The sequence below is a fragment of the Sardina pilchardus genome, chromosome 9 (genome assembly GCF_963854185.1).
Source record: "Sardina pilchardus chromosome 9, fSarPil1.1, whole genome shotgun sequence".
Taxonomy (NCBI): domain Eukaryota; kingdom Metazoa; phylum Chordata; class Actinopteri; order Clupeiformes; family Clupeidae; genus Sardina; species Sardina pilchardus.
In genome coordinates this window covers 23,297,099-23,304,736 of record NC_085002.1, presented here as the reverse complement: position 1 = coordinate 23,304,736, position 7,638 = coordinate 23,297,099, and the positions used below count along the sequence as shown (strand labels likewise).

General features: G+C 40.6%; 1 protein-coding gene across 1 annotated transcript in view; it reads right to left on the bottom strand.

The window, feature by feature from the left end:
• slc6a6b (solute carrier family 6 member 6b) overlaps window positions 1-2,249 on the bottom strand; it is a 27,595-nt gene extending 25,346 nt beyond the window's left edge. Inside the window, exon 1 of the mRNA XM_062546400.1 lies at window positions 2,088-2,249. The gene's annotated coding sequence lies outside the window, so the exon portion shown is untranslated. The remainder of the gene's footprint in view (window positions 1-2,087) is intronic.
• Between the last annotated feature and the right edge of the window lie 5,389 nt (window positions 2,250-7,638).

Here is a 7,638-nt window from a genome sequence, read left to right as displayed (position 1 = left end):
CCCATTTTTGAAGGGATACTTGATATTTAACATGTGGTATGGTTATATGTAATCAAATTCAGAATCCTGGCAATGAATACAAGTCTCTTGTAAGCTCTTAATGTGGATTTTTTAATTCTGGACAGTCTATAATGTTGATGATTCAACCAATATTGCTGGCACTGCACATGGGACTCAACACAAACAGGACAGATAGTGTTGGGCTTTGGGCCCATTTTGTCCGAAGTTTTCTCAGTCTGCCCATTTGAGACGAACAACCAAAGACTTCACACTGAACCTGCCACCAATTTCCTCCACCTTTAGTCTACAACCCAGAGCACTGTGGATATAAGATACCCACGTCTATGTTTCTATGCTTCACATCTGGCTAAGCTGGGAACATCTCACTATAGGTGTCTGTCAGTCTCACCGATCTTGCATATCTTTAGTTCTCATCATCTCATTTCCTATGTGGCTATCACATTTATGTTGACTCACACACGCAAGCGATGGATGAATACAACACAGATCACAATCTGCACATCCTTTCACATCTCCTTGAGTATCTAAGCAAAAGCCTTTGAATATTCATTGCATATGGCGAAGTGAAGGGTAGGGGTGGCCGAGGAACAGTATACTTGTTTTTGCCTTTTAATCCAGCCATTAGCAATCTAAGCATGCCCATGTCCCCTTTTCAGATCACTTCTGTGTTCATCTCAACTGCTCTAGGAGGGGATTCCAGCAGCGACCTGACACTTTAATTCAATTCATTCCTATAAATTAGGTTTAATCCGTCTTTTCTTCCCACGCCCATGTTTTCTTATTGCCCAGCAAATGACATTTCGACAATGCATGGAGTGCAAACGCACGTTACCCGACATATGCTTCAACACTTCCCTAAGCTACTTCCTCAATCGCACAAGTGACAAATTGAAACGTCGCAGATACGCAGAGACTGTCACCATTTTGAGGCACGCAAGCCTTTGTATGGCGATTTCCATATATTGATAGCCTTTTTCTAAGAGAATGCAGCTGATGCGTCTTGCTTCCCAGAAACCTTCTCATTCCGAGTTTAACCTTCCTTTACAACAGCGCCAAGCACGTGTGTAACATCATTTTGACAGCTCCATCAAAAGTGTCTCAACACAATTACAGTATGTTCACTGTCTGCAGCTTAGATGGACAAGTCAAATCAAGGGTAAAGAAAAACAGACACCAACCAACATTGCCAGGGACTCATTTGATTGCCTTTCAAGTTCTGTAGTTATCAGAGGATCAACAAAGCATTTTAAGGGAAGCTCAACGAGAGGGCAATCCAATAAAGACTCCGAAGGTTTGAAGCACTACTTTAGAGAAACGCGGTTGTGAGCTGCCGATGTCAAACAGGTAGAGAACTTTACCTAGACACAATGTTAAACAATATTTGCTTCCATTTTGAGAAAAGTGCTGCGCACCAGATCAAGGTGCGTGGAATCGGGCAAACAATAGCGGGCGTTGTTTCCCACATGAGGAATGGAGTGCTACATGTACGTAAATTATCATGGAGAGTCGAGCGGACTGAGACGCAAGACCTTGGACACTCAATTTGAGTTTCTGTGTTGTTCCAATCCAGACATTTTCTCATGTCTCAATATTGGAGAGACACGGAGACGGTCTAAGTAAGCCAATGGCCAAAGTGAGCCAAGTTAGCACACAGCTTCCGCGAAGCATTGGCTGTCATTGCCCATTGAACGCGAATATCATCTCAGCATCCTTGCCCGTTAGTTCCCATACCAAGCAAACAAGCTGAAATGTGCGTTGAAACACCATAGGATGTATATTATATGCACCACCCCTCATATAGTTCATACATAAACCGTTTTTTATCATAATAGGAAAATGGCAGAAATTCATAATAACCGTAGTTCCAGACGAAAAAAATTCACTTGAATTCTCACGAGAGTCCTACACAGGTAATATTGACTATAGTCTACAGATCAGACCAGTATATATAAACTTTTGGAAATATATTTTAAAACACATAAAATACTTTTCTAAATGTACTCTAAATACACACAATTCTCCTAATACATACATTTTAATTGCAAACTGGAACTGTGCCTCATTACCTTATTTGGTTTCCTTTTATTCCGTAGCAAGCAAGTTGTCCCTATTGTGCGGTGTCTCGGTGTTGAATAAGGGAATTACAGCAGTAAATTTAATTTATAATCTTTTCTTTCTGACCTTTGTCTCTTAGAATGGGTGAGCGCTAGACATCACCACGAGTGGAAAAACACCGGCCTGCCTCCCCGTGCAACAGGAGAGCGTCTTCTTAAAGAGACAGGTTCCTCTTCGCGCGGCCGCACGCGCATCTCCCTGCGTTCCCCTTTAGCGCATGTGAGCAAGCACGCATACATGAGAAACTCACCAAGAGGTCATGGAAAAGTACTTCACAGTCTCCGAGGCTTGAAATGCATCCAGTTTTTCTTATTTCAATACTCTAAAATGAGTCATTTCAGCTCAGTGCTCTGTGGAAACAAGTGGTCTTGAGATGCTCTTGTAGGGAGAAAAACACACATTTCTACAAAAAGCTTTAGCAAATCTATTCGGCAGACCTGTGATCATGTGAAATAACCTCTGAAGACTGTGAAAAAGTTGAGTCTGTCCAAATCCAACGGGAAAATTATTACTGACAAAAATACTGTATATATAATTTCGGTGAACTATAGGAGCCCTTTCTTGGTGTAAGCAGTATGGGGGGTGTACTGTTAACTTCAGTGACCTATCATATAAATGCCCTCCTTTCCCTACCACAAACAATGTAATGGGTAGGGTGTCTGTCTCCTTTCAAATCTAATGATTGGTCAGTACAGCTGAACCATGCTGAAAGTCTCTGACTGTGCATCCGATAAGAGTCTGTGGTGTATCTCTCTTTCCCAGAGCATCTATTTTAGTAATGACTATGCTGGTGTAAAGACTGCTAGCTTAAGACTTCACACATAGCACCACACACAGAGGTGTGACAGTGGACGACCCAGAAAGAGCACAACATACACACACACACACACACACACACACACACACACACACACACACACACACACACACACACACACACACACACACACACACACACACACACACACACATCCACTGTGAACCCCAAACACACCACTGCCATAGCAGAGATGACTGACTATAGATGCCTCACAGAGAGTGTTTTTCGGCAGGGTAACCATGGCATTCAACAACCACAGTGTGATAGAGTATGGGTTTAGTCAAGCGCGTGAAGAAAACAAACAGGAAGTACAGCACTGGTAGAACCGGCAACACCGCCTCGCTGATGCCAACTTTTACTGTTACAGTATCTGGGGATGGAGACCATATACTGAGACAACAGGTGTGTAAGGTGACAAACGGCACATAATATGATACCAAATGCAAACATTGCTTTGTCCAACATGTCAGCCAACAATTGCACACACTTTTACTAAGCAGACTTTGTCACAGGCCCTTGCCTATGCTTGTGCTCTTCTTCCTGAACCACTGTTGCAATGAGGAAGTTGAGCAACAATGTTTTTTTGTTTGTTATGTCTTTTTTGAGGGGGGGGGTATCGACTTTAGCATGCACCGTGTTGTTCCTTTTGTGAATACTGTTTATTCGTGATTTGCCATTTGATATGCCTGTGTAAATATGTATTTCTTAAACACAGAATCTGCCCTGTCATCATATGTTAATGTGATGTTAAAATATTTACTTAAAAACTACTGTGAACACTAACATGCCTCGCTTCTTTTTAAGTACCTCTGTGGCGGGAAGGGAGTTCATGTGGCAAAAGTGAAAGTAAAGCCTTGCTACTGTTTAGCCACGAGGCTCCTGTATCCACATCAGTCTTGTATCCACATGTGTTGTATCTGTGTCACAAAGTGCAAAAACTCTCCATGGAGACATAAGGTCGTGGGGTCATCTCAGTCCACAGGCTAATTTTGCCTCTGCACCTCTAGCGGTCCAACATTTTGTGTTATCTCGGCCTTGCAACTGGACCAACAGCAGTCTGCACACTGCCTGTTAGTAGACCAGGCAGCGGCAGACTTCTGACAGACAGAAGCGCTCCGTTTGTTTAGGTTTTTCTTTTCTTTTTATCAGTTGCTTTGTCAATACAGAAACAGCATGCTATCCATGTGTAACAATGAGTTAAATCAGGAGAACCTTTACATTGACATTCTTTCCTTGTTAGCCAGTGGTGTATTAGCAGTGTGTAGCAGTGGAGGTAGACTGGAAGAACAGTGAACTCCAGGGGCGTAGCTTGTGGCGAGGTGCCAATGTGGAGAGTAGATCTCAAGACTGTGAGTAACTTGAGGGCTAACGAGGTCAATTTCTGATAACGTCTGCATGGAACCATATGCAGCGAATATTACAGACGTCAATGGGTTTCAAGGTGTTAAATAGGAGCTGTTGAAAAATAGGATTTTGTCAGATGATCAAAAAATGCCTGCACAACAAATTGAACAGGTGGCTTTAATCAAGCCTATATGGGAAAAACAACACAACAACGTGGACACACATGGATAACATTTTAGCTCATTTCAAGAGAATATTAAGCAGAAATGTGTGTGGATTCAGCAATGATAATGGGGTTGGCTTTCCCATACCAATGGATTAGGAGGAAATGAGAGGGTACGCTTCCAAAGTGAAAAACTGCATACTACAGACATTGCTGCACACACAAAAATTAAGATGGAAGAACATTTTCAGGATTTTGTGTGCCCTAAAGAATCAAAACACATACGGGTAATCACCACAAAACAGAAACCTTCGATTTCCTAAGAAATGTTAAGTCAATTTGGACTTGGACTTAGGCTACCGCATGATAGCAGTATTAGGAGAAACTGAATGAATGTTTTTCCATGTGAAGTGGCCCCTGAGTGATTCATGTGATGTGCTCTCTGTGGAAATCAGGATTAATATCAAGTGTATTCATCAGATGTGCAATAAGTGTAGGCAGGCTAGACTGTGTTCTCTGCTGCGGTAGAGACAGATATTGATGACAAAGTCAGCATTTTAACACCCTCATGGATTGCTGTAAACATGCTAATAAAGAGCCCTTCCTCTTTTTCATGGAAATACGACAAGTATCTTGTCTTCACACATTTGCACCATATCACATTTGCATATACCCCACTTAATCTATACAAATGTATGTGTAAGTCCCTGTAGACAATGAAGGGCCAAACTACTGTACTGATGGTCAGAATGATCATAGAAACAATAACCCTGGTGCTGACGGTAGAAAGTTCTAATCTGTTAGAATCTGTCAATCTATTTACTATGTATTATCCTTCCTGATGCATGAAACATCATAGCTTTATAGACTTCTATTCCTGTAAGAGTGTTACCATGTGAACATGAATTCTGTCACCATGGATATCAGTCATGCAAGCCAAGTTGTGGGCAGAAAGGCACTGATGAATTTGGATGTGTGATCTGTTTTTCTTGCTAAGCCTCTCTGAGCAAGTCAATGCTTGTTTCTATACAATAAGTGTTTCTGTCTTGAAGCCTAATTGTCTGTCTTTACACTGAAAGTCAGCATATTTTGGACTAGTGGTGAAACCACTGTGAGTGCCATACAGGTGCATCTAAAAATATTTGAATATTGCGGAAAAGACCATTTCACTGTCCAGACTGAGATATTAAAGACTCCATTGATAGTATTTTAAATGAATTTATTACTAGACCTCTTCTCAGGTTGACATTTCTGTATTATGAATTATGTAAGTCTTATATTTTCAGATAGGCCTACTGGTTTTCATGAGCTGTAAAACTGCATCAACATCGACAAGATTAGAATGATCATGATTAAGACAAAAATGGCTTGAAACATTTCACTTATATGGAGCAAATTCATACATTCACCTGTATGTTTTTTAGGATATCACATTTGTATAGCATGCTTGACACTAAACAGCTGTGAGCATGTTAACACACAACTGTTCAGTGTCCAGAAACTTCCGTCTATGATATGATATGTGCTATACTGTTGTACTGCATTTAGTTTTGGTTGCATAAGCAATAATCTACTCCAGCTTCAGTGATCAGGATTTGCATGACGTGAAGCTTATGGGACTTAATATTCATGTTCTAATTCATACAGACTTGTCATGATATGTAAATGCAGCATACTGTAAGGGGCTTCCCTTGCTATCCATTTGTTTACCATTAAAGCATGCATTGAAAACAGAGCTTTACACTCATTTAGCACTCTTCTTAAAGCCTATTACACTTTAAGTATTTTATTGCTGTTATAACATGCATTTTTGTAATCTCCAACTTTTAATTATTCAAATGGAGGAGTGCAGGGAAAAGATGATTATATAGAGTACTGAGGAAGATTCAAACTCAGTGAAGTGAGGAGTGGTGAACACAAGTCCTAATCAGTACTTTCTCTTTCTCTCTCCATGCCTCTCTCTCTCTCTCTCTCTCTCTCTCTCTCTCTCTATATATATATATATATATATGTGTATGTGTGTGTGTGTGTGTGTGTGTGTGTGTGTGTGTGTGTGTGTGTGTGTGTGTGTGTGTGTGTGAGTCCCTCTTTATCTCTCTCTTTCTGTCAGACATTTTGATAACTGTCACCAATAAGTTTGCTAAAGGAGAGTTGTTTTGGCTTATTTCTTGCCTTGAATTTGACAGACTGTGCTGCCTTCCTCAGCCTGACTCATTTGTGGGGATTTGGATCGAATCAGTCGTATTAAACAAGATCCCACAAGATTTTGCTTGTTTTCCCTAAAACAGCCTATAAGTCATTATGAACACCAAACATGAGAAAATCCTCTCAGACGGTTTACAGACAGCAGACCTCAGAGAAAAAGAGTGGAGGGAACATGTGACAGGAACTTCACACAAACGGTCGCAGCCATGGCTTCCTGACAAACATTCGTCTCTGAAGTGAAGGACTGATCTCTTGTTGAACATGCTGAAAATATCTCAGCAGTGGATAATGTGGAGATGCATGTACCCCTGTATCAAAACAAATGCCATGATATGTAAGATGACGTGTAGTACCATAAATATTGTGTTTACACATACATAGAATATACAGCTCTGTTGGGACTGACATAAAGTTAAAAAGTCCAAATTGACTTTATGCAGAGATTTTTTTTGTGTGGCCCCTTCATGTGACTCAAAACATTAGGGGAACCAAAAGTGCATCATCTAAAACAATTCGCGCACAAGAAGACAGAAGATGTTCTTATGCAAGCTTTGTGCACAATGTTGTATTCATTAGAATATAACATGAAAGACCTGGGATATTTACGGTATAGTTTAGTACCACAACACATAGAATACTACCACGGACACAGATCTTTAGCAAAGCGTTAACTGTATACAATACAATATATCTGTGTGTTCAGTCTTCAGCAGAACTGATGTGGGGAAGCTCTAAGTTTAAACAGAAACTGACAATAACAAGCCAAGAGAAGTAAAAGAGGAAGTGTGGTGTGATGACTCCCAGTGGCCCGTTATCATGTGCTACCAAAACAACTCGTGGTTAGTCATACAGACCTTCTGAGACAAACACAATTACAAATACAATTCAATAAACAGCTGCATTACAAATAAAACTTTGTTGTCCACAATATTTTTGGCTAGATGTACCCTTTACACTCTTTCTCACACAC